The sequence below is a fragment of the Mirounga angustirostris genome, unplaced genomic scaffold, assembly GCF_029215605.1.
Source record: "Mirounga angustirostris isolate CCGP_5_RB_7025 unplaced genomic scaffold, mMirAng1.0.hap1 SCAF_5, whole genome shotgun sequence".
Taxonomy (NCBI): Eukaryota; Metazoa; Chordata; class Mammalia; order Carnivora; family Phocidae; genus Mirounga; species Mirounga angustirostris.
In genome coordinates this window covers 25,105,379-25,118,996 of record NW_026991713.1, presented here as the reverse complement: position 1 = coordinate 25,118,996, position 13,618 = coordinate 25,105,379, and the positions used below count along the sequence as shown (strand labels likewise).

At 40.6% G+C, this 13,618-nt stretch overlaps 1 protein-coding gene across 1 annotated transcript in view; it reads right to left on the bottom strand.

Moving 5' to 3' along the window:
- The window catches only part of USP44 (ubiquitin specific peptidase 44), a 44,530-nt gene extending 31,115 nt beyond the window's left edge, over positions 1-13,415 (bottom strand). The window contains exon 1 of the mRNA XM_045867200.2: positions 13,336-13,415. The gene's annotated coding sequence lies outside the window, so the exon portion shown is untranslated. The remainder of the gene's footprint in view (positions 1-13,335) is intronic.
- Positions 13,416-13,618: the final 203 nt, after the last annotated feature.

The following is a 13,618-nucleotide window of genomic DNA, read 5'->3' as shown; positions in this document are numbered from 1 at the left end:
TCCTCTCTTTCAAGACAACTAAATATTGAATCTCACTGAGATTATGAAATATTCTATAAGCATGGCTTAACTCATGTTTGGCTTTCTGAATTTGATCACAGTGAATAGCCAATTCTCTTTCCTTGTTTACACTGAATACTGGTTTTAAGGACAACTCAAAATGGAATTCCAGCCCCAATGTTACCAACCCCCCTACTTTTTCCCCCCACAGGAAGCTACTTCACAGATAATAAGGAATTCAAGTGCAGGGCCTGAAGGTCCTATTTCCATGCTAATTTCACAATCCCCGTTACTTGCAAGATTTGACCATTACAGTTTAAGAGTGGGGAAAACTGGGAGGGCTTAAGGACAAAGCGACTCTTCTAAGACTGGCGAAGCTGTTTACTTCCAAAATTAAAACTGCAAGAAATTACCCTGTTACCAGTAGCATTTACAACAGCTCAAACTTGCTTGAAACAATTACCACGTCAAACTTTCTTTTTAATCGGGGGTTGGGGCAGGAGGAGGGTGTCCTACCACCTCTTAAACTTGAGCATTTTTTTTCTTCGAATGCTGACACATTTCTTATGCCTCAAAACGAGTTCAGCCTATTAGCATTCCTCCCCCGAAGGCCAGCGGGGATGGTTTAGGAAGCTGGTATTCAAAAATCCTAAGTGTCTCCAAGTGGCAGCAAGGTGCTGGCAACGCTGGGACCCGATCGATGGAGGGAAGGCAAGCTATTCCTCGCAAACGGAGGACTAGAAACTGCCTTTCCAAAGCCGCCCAGGGAGCTTGGAGCATCACTTGGCGGCAGTCAGAGCCGGGGTAGGATGCGGTTTTTATCCCGACAGTACCAGCTCTGCAGAGCGCCCCAGCGCGCACCAGATTCGCAATCACATCTCTTCAACGCTCCCGAACGCCGGTCAGGGCACATCTCCCCCTCCGCATCCCAGACAGTCTTGCTGTTTCACCCCTTCTCCCAACTCGTCCCCCTCCTGCCCAGCGCGGGGTGGCTGCGCGATGACCCTGGCCACAGGGACGCGGCTCCTCGCAGCATCTCTGGGCACTCACGAGGTGGCTGGCCACCAGGACGCCGGCCAGGGCATGGCACAACCCACCGAAACTTGCCAGAGGCGCCAATTCTAAATTCGCTGGACCCGCCGCCGCGGCTACCGCTTCCTCCTCGCGCCCCTGGGCTCGCTCCCCTCCGTCCGTCCGCAGCCCCCCTCTCCCTCCCTCAGGGACCCCCCTGCGTCCTGCGCGGCGGGAAGACGCCGCCAGCTTCCTCCCGGCCCGGGGGCTCCAGTTGGACCTCCGCTCCTGCAGAGACCCCCTTCGGCCAACCGCCGCAGCCGCGCGCCCGTCACGCACACTCACCAGCCCGCGCCCGAGCGGCCATCTTTTCGCTCACCTCCGGACCCCCGCCCACGGGTTCGGTGGGGGCCGCGGCGGCGGCGGCGGCGGGGGCGGCGGCGGCGGCGGCGGCGGCGGTCCGGTTGAGCGGCTACGTCACTGGTGACGCCGCCCCGCCACCCCCGCCACACGCCTTCGGAGTCCTGCGGGTGCAGCTCCGCTCGGCGACTGTCTGCTGCTGCGGGAGCCCGCCTGAGGGGCAAGCTGCGCCCGGGCTTCCCGTCGGCGTCAGGGGATGCTTTCCCTGGTCTGCCTGTGGCTCTGCGTAGACAGTAGCAGCTTCCTCCCGAGGCAGGCTTCGCACCTGTCCTCACCGTCGCGGCCTGGGAGGGTATAGCCAGTGTTTACCACGATTCTGTGAGGTGCCAAGATAGCCCACGGGCGTCGGCCCTCCGCCACTGCATTTCTGCGACTCACACAGTGTCAAATTGTTTGGCAGAGACGCGCGCCAATTCCGTCGTCTTCAAAATCAGCGCAAATTAACTGGTGTAGAAATTCTCCAAGAAAACGTTTTCTTTCTGAGGAGCAACCTAGGTGTGAGCTCTGGGGCATCCCCTTGAATTCGGCTTCCTCAGTCAGCAGTTGGGCAAGGAAGGTTCCAGAATGGGACACTTACTGAGAAATAAATTTAAGGGACACGAAGAGACACCACTGTTCAAAATGACTTAACCTGAAGTTGTCAATTTACCTGAACTTGCCAATTTAAGATAATGAAATAGATACTGAAAAAGAAATGAAGAGAGAGAAGAAATGAGAGAAAAATCTGGAGAAGAGGAAAGTCCAACCTACAGGTACATGAGGATTAAGCCATTAATATTTATTGAACTTTTACTCTGTGCTCACCTCTGAGCCATTTCTACCTCCACTACCCCGTGGGGAATATTGAAAATGAAAAGACATTGTCTTTCTAAGGACAGGTAGAAGCCGCAAGACAAATGTGCAAAGTTAATAACACATCAGTGGAGTACATTATCTTGCAGTATATAAGGCAAGCTATAAAATTGTTCATATCTGTTAGTTAACAACTACTTTGGGGAATATCTTTCGATGGTATGACCTGGAGAATAAAAATGAGCACACGAAGGTATTCATAGTATATTATCTAACAACAGTTTGAAGGGAAATGGCTAATTAACATCCGGCATATTAAACAAGGGAAATCTTATGTAGATAACAAAATGGCAACGGTCTAATGAATTCATATTTGAAAAAATACCAAATAATGTACTGAAGATTCAACTACAGCAAATTTAATTATGCACATAAAGATTATACATAAGGAATGAATTTTCATAGTTTAATATCCCTGTCATTTTTTCCCTCATACTTAAGTGTGTAATAGTTCTTTATAATTCAGTTCGGTCTCCTGTGCATTCCTCCCATTCAGAACACAACCACGGTCTTGTAATCTTTCTCACCACCTTAATTTCTAAAATGCACTAAATGCATTACATGAGACTCTCATTTTTTTTTTTTTAAGACTTTTTATTTATTTGACAGAGAGAGAGGGAACACAAGCGGGGGGAGCGGGAGAGGGAGAAGCAGGCCTCCCACGGAGCAGGGAGCCCGATGTGGGGCTCGATCCCAGGACCCTGGGATCATGACCTGGGCCGAAGGCAGATGCTTAACGACTGAGCCACCCAGGCGCCCCGAGACTATCTCTTAAGAGGAAGTATTTCATCTAAGTATTTCTGGCATACAATATAGTTTTTCCTGCATTTCCTAGAAAGCAAAATATAAGTTCAAAACCCTTGCTCTTCTTTTTTAATGTAATAAAACCCTTCTGGGAGGTCTTGGCAAGTATTAAGAGTCTGCCATTGTCGATCTAGTAATTTTACTTTTAGGAATACAAAGAATTTTTACCTGAGACTCAGGCAACTTGGAAGGCTGTTCATCTCAGTGTTTAGAATAGTGAAAACCAGAAACAACCTAACTGTTCAGCACTATGGGAAAGATTAAGTATATCCGATATATTCATAGGACAGAATATTATATAGTCATCACAAATTTTATTTTCAGGGGCACCTGGGTGGCTCAGTCATTAAGTGTCTGCCTTCCGCTCAGGTCATGATCCCAGGGTCTTGGGATCGAGCCCCGCATCAGGCTCCCTGCTCTGCAGGAAGCCTGCTTCCTCTCCCACTCCCCCCTGCTTGTGTTCCCTCTCTCACTGTCTTTCTCTGTCAAATAAATAAATGAAAAAATTTTAAAAAATTTTATTTTCAGGGGGGCCTGACTGGCTAGTTGGTAGAGCATGTGACTCTTAATCTTGGAGTCATGAGTTCGAGCCCCATGTTCAGCATAGAGATTACTTTAAAAAAATCTTATTTTCAAAAAAATATTATGGGGCGCCTGGGTGGCTCAGCCGTTAAGCGTCTGCCCTCGGATCAGGTCATGATCCCGGGGTCCTGGGATCGAGCCCTGCATCGGGCTCCCTGCTCCACGGGAAGTCTGCTTCTTCCTCTCCCACGCCCCCTCCTTGTGTTCCCTCTCTCGCTGTGTCTCTCTCTGTCAAATAAATAAATTAATTAAAATCTTTTTAAAAATCTTAAAAAATAGCTAGCTAAATAAACAAAAGCTCTTCTTAAGCTGTACAAGGTGAAAGGCGTTGAGGTTAATTGAATAATGATTTAAAGGCACGTTGAGAAGGCAAGCAGTGGACACCAGACAGCAAGACTCATAAGGGAGTAAAAGCCATAAGTAGAGAGGATATAGAGAGTAACAGCTGAGTTTTAAAGCAGTAGCTGGGGTCTTAAGATTCTGAATAGAAGGGATTGGGAGCCAGGAGCCCATAAAAATAACTGTATAAAAGCAAAAATTAAAAGCAGGATGCAAAAATGTATGTACTGTATTTTAAAATAGGTATGTATATACCATTCACATTGAACAACACTTGTAATACGTCAACATTTTAATAATGGTAACAAGATTACAAGTGAATTTTTTAAAGATATTATTTTTAAGTAATCACTCCGCCCAGTGAGGGGTTTGAACTTAGAACCGCAAGATCAAGAGCTTCATGTTCCACCAACTGAGCCAGCCATATGCCCCTCAAGTGATTTTTATTTTCTAAATTTTCTGCAATGATCATAATTTTTTAAAAACTGTTTTTAGAGTTAAATAAAATAAAGATCATCATTAGTAAAAAAAAATTGTAATCAAAAAATAAATTGCATGTGGCCAAAGTGATAGCAGTAGTTCAAAGAATTCCCTGAGATCATAAATGACTTCAAGGAAAAGATGGTACTTAGGCTGGGTCTTTTAAGGGCTACGATGATTTGACTAAATGAAGAAAAGGTGAAATGGGAAGACAACAAAACAAGGGCAGGTTGAGTAAGGCATAGGAGGAGGGTACTGAATGTTGGTGTTCTCAATAAAAGGTCTTGATGGGGTGCCTGGGTGGCTCAGTCGTTAAGCATCTGCCATCAGCTCAGGTCATGATCCCAGGGTCCTGCTCTGGCTCCCTGCTGGGCGGGAAGCCTGCTTCTCCCTCTCCCACTCCCTCTGCTTGTGTTCCCTCTCTTGCTATCTCTCTGTCAAATAAATAAAATCTTAAAAAAAAAAATAAAAGGTCTTGAATACAAAGATGTAAGCTAGGGAGAGGTGCTGGATGGGAAGGATGAGCTGGAGATAAGAAATTATCTGGAGATTATTGTCAATTGTGTTAATAATTAAAGATAAGTAATGAGATAGATTGTAGCTTAGGCTTATATGTATGTATTGTATTTACTATTTATTCAACTTTGAAATGTCCTCAGCTACCATTTTATTCTGGGTCTTAACAACCTAGGCCTAAATTATGATGTGTCTAGCTTGTTTCCTGACCCCCCCAGAACCTCTCTATTGCAATTGAGAGGTTTTTCTCATGTAATTTTCCAATTTGTTTTACACCCATCTCATGAAATCTAAGCTTTTTACTATTAGAAAGAAAAAAAAAATGCCTTCTTCCCTTCACACATCATTAAAAGCCTTCCCAGACTTACCTATTATAACCTCAAAATCAGTCTTTCCCCTTATCGGCCTTTGACGGCTAGGTCAGTCTCTTTACCGTCTCTCACACTTCAGGCACTTCCCACCTTTAAATCAGGGCAGATGTTTATCTCCTAAGTAGAAAGCCCTCCAACTTTCACTCCTGCAAATCATTACAATCAACCTCTTTCAGAGCTGGCCTAAGCTCCCACCTCCTGGAAATTGCTTTCCTAGTAACTAGGCTTTCAGATCCCCATCCCCCACCGCCCCAATACATTATTATGCAGTCACAGCTTTTGTTCTGAGTTCCGTGCCTGGTTCTCTCTTTGCATTGTAACCTCTTTGGGGACAAGGAATGTGCCCTAGCTCCGCTTGTGTGTCTCTCTACAGCTCTCAGTATAATGCCGGCCAAAAATACTCTTAAAATGCTTGATGAATTAACAAAATTAGACGCTCCCTCGCATAATATGGGATTGTGGAAATGATGTGTAGGGGCTTCCCTTGTTTCCACAGTCCCCACACTGCGACAAATGGCAATTTGCCTTTTTTCTAAGGTAGGTAGACAGTTTCCTAACAAGATAAAATTTTAATGATTCTGATACCTCAATTCTGAGGCCATCTCCAGCTTTTGAAGTGGGTAGAACACAAACCTGTTGTTTCTTGGATCCTGAGAGTGTGAATGAGTTAAAGGAAGGCAAAACACTGCAAATTTTGTTTAACCTTAGAGCTACTTTTTAATCTTTGTGCTGATTTTTAGAATTTTCTATTCCAGTCTTTCATGAAAATGAGAAGGATCTTAGGAATCGTAATTGTCAATAAAAGAATTTAGGAGCTTTTTAACTTTGAGGAAACTACAAGAATTTTCAGTTTGTTAGACTAAATGTTCCTATCAATAATTTTAAAGTTGTGAAAGGTTCATTTGACAAATATTTTCAGACACCCATGTGCCTTGCACCATGCTGGGCACTGAGATGTCCATGACCTTCATTTCAATGGTAGGAAGAGAGAAAGGATTTAATGGAGAAAATAGGTAAAGAAAATACTACAGGACTCAGACTTAAAGTTGATTAAGGTGTAGCAACACCCTGCAGTTGATTTTTTTAAAATAGAGTGACCCACAGAACCTTAAATTTGAGGCAAATATATAAGAAAAGAATCGAGAGAGTAATATTGAAATAGAATGGCAGATGACAAGATATGGTCTTAGTAAGTGAATATAAACAGAAGAAAGTGAGCAGAAAGAAATTACCTTAGAATTAGCCTTTTAAAATTCTTTCTCTCTTTTTTAAAGTAGGCTCCATGCCCAATGTGAGGCTTAAACTCACTACCTTGAGATGGAGAATCGCATGCTCTACTGATTGAGCCAAACAGACACCTTTTTTAATTCTAAGAAAGAATGAGGGTGCTGGCAGGTAGGGGAGGCAGATGCAAGTTAAGAAGTAGAAGATACCAAAGCTGATTTAATTTTAAAGGACTGTTAAGTTTTTATTTGGTGGCCTGTGAGTGTAACTTGTGTCTTGGAGGTGAATTTCCAACATAAGCCTGCTGGAAACTGAAACTGAGCCCAGGGTTTTGGCATTAGCAGTAGCAAAATTGTGAAGCTAGACATTTTGTGTATCCTTTTTTTTTCTTAAAGATTTTATTTATTTATCAGAGAGAGAGCACAAGCAGGGGGAGCGGCAGGCAGAGTGAGAAGCAGGCTCCCCACTGAACAAGGAGCCCCTTGCCAGACTCAATCCCATGATCCTGGGATCATGACCTGAGTCTAAAGCAGATGCTTAACTGACTGAGCCACCCAGGCACCCAGGGGTGTGCGACTCTTAATCTCAGAGTTGTGAGTTTGAGCCTCACATTGGGTGTAGAGATTACTTAAAAATCTTTTAATAAATAGATAAATAATAAAATAAAAATAAAATGAGATTTTAAGTATTGTGGCAAATAAGTGGGATAGATATTTTCTTAAGCCTAGATACCTTTCTAAGGATAAGCTAAGGATGGGTGTGTGTATAATGATATAACATGTTTATCTAGTTATAATCACAATGTATGACAGTTTATCTACATATTTTTAGTTCTTTAAATGTGTTGCATGTTTTACTTCTATCTCCTCTGTAAAGTTAGGAAAATAGTATCTGACCTGTTTTCCTTAGAAGGATGTTTTAAAGATCAAATGAACTTTTGCATGTGTAAACCCTTCCTAAAGTGTAAAGAGAAAAGTAAATGTGTTTATCGTTATTATTTCTCTCAGGATTATTACTATCCTGTAAAGTTCCTTGAGGTCAGGAACTGAGTTTTGTTCATACTTATAATCCCTTAAATTGAGTTTTACTTCTGTACTAAAGTAATAGTTAACTGGAGGCTAAACACTGTAGAGGTTAAAATTTGTTACAGTCCTCTGAGAAACAGGTAGAACAAAGTTTTAGCCTCCCTTTCTCATAGCAAGCAAGGAAAGGATCTGGAAAAGTATAGAGAGAAAGGAAAGGGGTTAGAGTTGGAAATTTTAACTTATAAAGCTTTAGTAAACCATGCCAAAAAGATACTAAAAGTACCTTTCATGAGGGAAAGTAATCTTTTTTTTTTTAAGTTAATTAAGTAATCTCTATATCCAGTTTGGGGTTCAGATTCATGGTTCTGAGATCAAGAGTTGCTTGTTCTTCCAACTGAGCTAGCCAGTGATCTTTCATGAGGAAAGATTATTGAGGTACCTAAATTTTATTTTATACTCTGTACATGTTTTTAAACCCATTTCTTAAAAAAAAGAAAAGAAAAAGAATAAGAAGGGTGCCTAGGTGGCTCAGTTGGCTCAGGTCATGATCCCAGGGTCCTGGGCTCCAGCCTTGAGCCTGGCATCAAGTTCCCTGCTTAGTGGGGAGTCTGCTTCTCCCTCTCTCTGCCTTCCCCCCCACCCATGCTCGCACTCTCTCTCTCAAAATATTAAAAAAAAAAGAATAAGAAAAGTATAGGTGGTTAACCATAATTGTTTGTATAATTATTTACATCTTCCCAAACCATTTGGAAATGGAAATCCTTTATTAGTGTTGCAAAAAGCCAGAAAGCTGAATATAAAGCAGCAATCAATGCAGTAAAGTACTACATCATATAAAGGAAACCTCATACTGTAGTTTCAGGATATATGCATGCAATATAAAAAGCTAACAATTCTGGGGTGCCTGGCTGGCTTGGTAGGTAGAGCATGTGATTCTTGATTTTGGGATTGTAAATTTGAGCCCCATGTTGGGTGTAGGGATTAGTTAAAAATAAAATCTTAAAAAAAAAAAAAGAGCTAACAGTTCTTCATGTGCAAGAGCTAGGATGATCATCCTGCTTTTCTCTACTATCTTTTTATTTATTTATTATTTATTTTATTTTATTTTTTAAAGATTTTATTTATTTATTTGAGAGAGAGAGAATGAGAGAGAGAGAACACATGAGAGGGGATAGGGTCAGAGGACGAAGCAGACTCCCTGCCGAGCAGGGAGCCCAATGCGGGACTCGATCCAGGGGCTCCAGGATCATGACCTGAGCCGAAGGCAGATGCTTAACCGACTGAGCCACCCAGGTGCCCTTTTCTCTACTATCTTAAGGTGACTTCCTTTCAGGCCAGAGGGCCCTCTTGGTGACAGTCATTGGTTCAGCCATATTAGTGTATGTAAGCTTCTCCTTGCTCAGCTAACCAGAGATGAATGAAGTTCTAGAAAACCACATTTCCAGAGGAGATTCTTAAAGGAAAAGGAGGTGTATGTAAGGCAGATAGCCTTCATCTATTTCATTTTATCTTTGGTCCTAAAACTAGTGTTTATAGAATTAAGCAGAACACATGCTTGATAGAGGTTTCTTAATTTTTAAACTAGATATATGGCTCCTGATCTTTAGAAAAATAATGAAGGATGAATCAATCAGTGGAAAACAAAAGGTGACATAAAGGAGGTCTTTTTAGCAATAATGAGTTTTCTTTCATCTGTTTGCATGAAAACTCTAAAATGTCTCAGGATTAATCACAGAAGGAATCTTGTATAACTTTACTATTTAACACTTATGAAATTATTTCTTCTTTTCATGAAAATGAATGATAGTATTAAAGAATGACTTAAACATTTAACTTATTTGCTTATGCTTATAACATTTTACTGAATTAAGACAAAATTGATTTAATATTATCATTAGGTAATCACAAAATTAAGTTGGGCAAAAAATTATAATTTTGACTAGTGTTATTATGAATAATTTTCTCCCTTTTTGTTTAATACTGATGTACATGTAATGAAGATTAGGGTTATTCCTACAAAAAAGTCCTATAAAGTATGCCTTTGATGTGTTGGTGTGATGGGATGCCAGGAAAAACCAAACTTCCTTGGCTCTGTTATGAGGGTCAGAAATACCCATATTATTAAAACAATTTAAGGCCCCAGGTTAAAATGCAAATCTGGGAGGGGATAATTTGTTGAGCTCCTATCAGTTTTTTTTTTTCCCAAACAAGATCCACATCAAACATGGGGCCTGAAACCACGACTCCAAGAACAAGAGTTGCATACTCCCTGACTGAGCTAGACAGGCATCCCACACTGCGATCAGTTTTAATATCTTAATGCAAATCAATGAATTAGATAAATGAATAGTGCTCTGAAGATAATGGGAAATAGGTTTTTAAATTTGGAGGATGACAGGGGTTGGGGGCTGGGGAATGAGAAACACGCATAGATATTATGTTGCCTCTGAGAGGTCTGATCAAGAGTGGAACAGCATCAGGGCACTTACTGGGTCTTTGGGGGAAATAGAGGGAATCTGAATGAACAAAAAACATTTTATCTTAAGATGAGTGCTAGTTAGGAAGTCCAACACTTAAATATCTCCCGAAAATGTAAGAATTATTTCTTCATAGTCAACTCTGGGCTTAAGAAAAACAAAAAAAGAACCTTTTTTGCAAGTCATTTAACCTTCATGCGTCTCAATTTCTCTCTCTGAAAATGAGAATTACAAAACTGACTCAGCAGAATTCACATTGTTGTTTTGAGGATTATGTGAAATTTTTTTTAAGATTTTATTTATTTATTTGACAGAGAGAGAGATCACAAGTAGGCAGACAGGCAGGCAGAGGGAGAAGCAGGCTCCCTGCTGAGCACAGAGCCCGATGTGGGGCATGATCCCAGAACCCTGGGATCATGACCTGAGCCGAAGGCAGATGCTTAACCATCCTAGCCACCCAGGTGGCCCGAGGATTGTGTGAATGTACTACATGAATTCAAAGTAAAACTTAAGTACAAAAGATGGGGGGTGCATGGGTGGCTCAGTCCGTTAAGTGGCTGCCTTCATCTCTGGTCCTGATTCCAGGGTCTTCGGATTGAGCCCCATGTCGGGCTCCCTGCTCAGTGGGGAGTCTACTTCTCCCTCTGTCCTTACCCCTGCTCATTCTCTCTCTCTCTCAAATAAGTAAATAAAATCTTTAAAATAACAAAAAGAATGAAGTATACTTTCTTTATAAAAAGGTGGATAGATGATCTTTCTACATAATTTACAAATTTTTTACTGACACCAGTAAAAATCAGAATTGCGCTATTCCTATTAGCTGCTACTGTATGTAACACAGAGATGTAACAAAATTTTTAAATGATAATAGTTCCCGGGGCACCTGGGTGGCACCTGGGTGGCACAGTCGTTAAGCGTCTGCCTTTGGCTCAGGTCATGATCCCAGGGTCTTGGGATCGAGCCCCGCATTGGGCTCCCTGCTCGGCGGGAGGCCTGCTTCTCCCTCTCCTACTCCCCCTGCTTGTGTTCCCTCTCTCGCTGTCTCTCTCTCTGTGTCAAACAAATAAATAAAATCTTTAAAAAAAATAGTTCCCCGTTAATGTTAGCTATTATTATTATTGAATCATATCTTACTATGTAAGATACTTGGTTGCTACGCTTTTCTGCTGCTTCTTCCATTTCTTTGTTCTCTTCCTTTTCACTGGCTCCTAAACCTCTGCTTTCAAACATGCAGTTTTCCACATCTTGAAAGAAATTGCCTGACTTATAGCTTCTTGTTTCAAACACTTTATTTCTCTTCTCCTTTATATCATCAAAAAGCTTGGATCAGTAGATCTCAGTGGCATAGAAATAGTTGCCATGAAACCATGTTTCATCACAATCACTAAAAATTCATTTTCCTTCAGTCTCCTATTTAGAGATATGGCTTGCCTCCCCCTGCCCACTTTACTTACCATTTCTTAATTCATCATCAGTGTCCTCTGTACCATTATAACCTCAATGATTTTATATATTGTCAACCACTAATAGAACATTTTGTGAGTTAAAACCATGGCCACAAGACAGTCACAGTAATTATTTTTTTTATTTTTCTCAATCCTAAAACTTCTGTAAATGAGAACTATAATAAAAAGCTTAGAAATAGAAGTCCTTCTCTGATTTAGAAAAATCATCATGATTCTATGATAATGATTGGTGGATACAAACTGTTGAAAACCCCTGGTTGATACCTGCCATCTCCATTTCATTTATTTTTTCCTTAGTCACCTACAGTCACCTTACTGCTTGGAAAATGTTCTTTTAAAATAAACTCTCCAACAGTTCCTTTATTATCGAATTCAAAAGCCATTGATCTTCCTTCACCCTTTGCTAAAGTTGATCACCCTTTCCTTCGTAAAACACACTCTTAGTTTTTATTCTAAGACCCGTACATGATCCCTTATGCATCAGGACAGAATGAGAACAATGGGGGCGACTGGGTGGCTCAGTAGTTAAGTGTCCACCTTCGGCTCGGGTCATGGTTGGAGGGTCCTGGGATCGAGCCCCACATCGGGCTCCCTGCTCGGTGGGAAGCCTGCTTCTCCCTCTCCCACTCCCCCTGCTCATGTTCCCTCTCTCGCTGTCTGTCAAATAAATAAATAAAAATCTTTAAAAAAAAAAAAAAAGGGAATGAGGACAATGGCTGTTACCACCAGCTACTACTCTTCCTGCTTTTAGTTGGTACTTAGCTTGTATTCACTGCTTACTGTAATTCTCCCAGTTGTCCTAAGGAGATCAGTATTATGATCCTCATTTTACAGCTGAGGAGGAAACATGCTCAGGATTTAATCAACTTGCTCAAATTCGGACATCACAGCAGGATCTACTCTGGGAGGTGTTAGATTTAGCAAGGGAGAGGAAAACCTTTTCTTAACTGGATCATGGCATGCTCTGTTCCCTATATTTAGAGTAAGTAGAGCTTATTGTTTTATTCCATTTATTTATAATTTGAGGGAGTACTGTACTTCATTTGTGAAGATGGCATTGTAAGTAGTTTTTTGCCCAGGCCATTTATCCACAGTTTTATCAAGTGCCCTTTGAACTCAGTTTTCATCAAGATCAGAGAAGTTGGATAGATAGCAAGTTGTGATAGGTTATTGATTTTTTTTTTCTCCTTTTCAGGTTAACTGGCTCCTGTAGGAATGGAAATGCAACTTCGGATTCATTTAGTCTAGGCAATGTTCTAACCACATACATTAAATTGTACAGTTATCAGAATTTGATGGATGACAACATAGATTTTAAATTAAGCTATATAGTAAAATTTGTTCAACTTTTGACTGAGTGGATTTTATTGAAGCCTTTGTAGTGATAGGCTACATTAGTTTAGATACATTAGTTACATATTTTAGATTTAGATACATTATTACGTACATATTTTGTTTTCTCAAATAAATGCATAATAGTATAAACTAGCTACAAAAGAATTCCTTAATGTTTTTATTGGCATGTCAGTGCTAACAATTGGGACTTGAGTGTTTTAGATTTCATCTGAAATTAGTGGTTCAAATACAACAATAAATGGTATTCATGGTTGTCATCTTTGAATAATGTAATATTAAACCTCTTGAGTATATTACACCATACTTTTGTTTTTCAACTGACAGATTTGAAAAATAATAAAGACAGAGTATGTCTTACAAATACATTAAGAGTATGTATAGTCTTTGATTTTTTCATTTAAGTTACCCTTACCTTTTTCAGAGGCATTTGGCTTTCTTCTTTTTGCAGGTTTTGTCTCTAAATCTACCAAAATACTTTCAATAATTTGATTAATAAATCTGATGGAGGAAGGAGAGAATTATGAGTTATATCAAAGATTTATTAAGGACTTCATTTCTATATAAGTAGACTGAGGAAAGGAGGAGTTATGCGTTAGTTATAAAGTCTTTCAATGCAGAATAATTTATATATCAAAGGATTTTCACATACATTCTCTTTCTTCATACTTCTCAATACATAGCTTAGGAAATTAAGG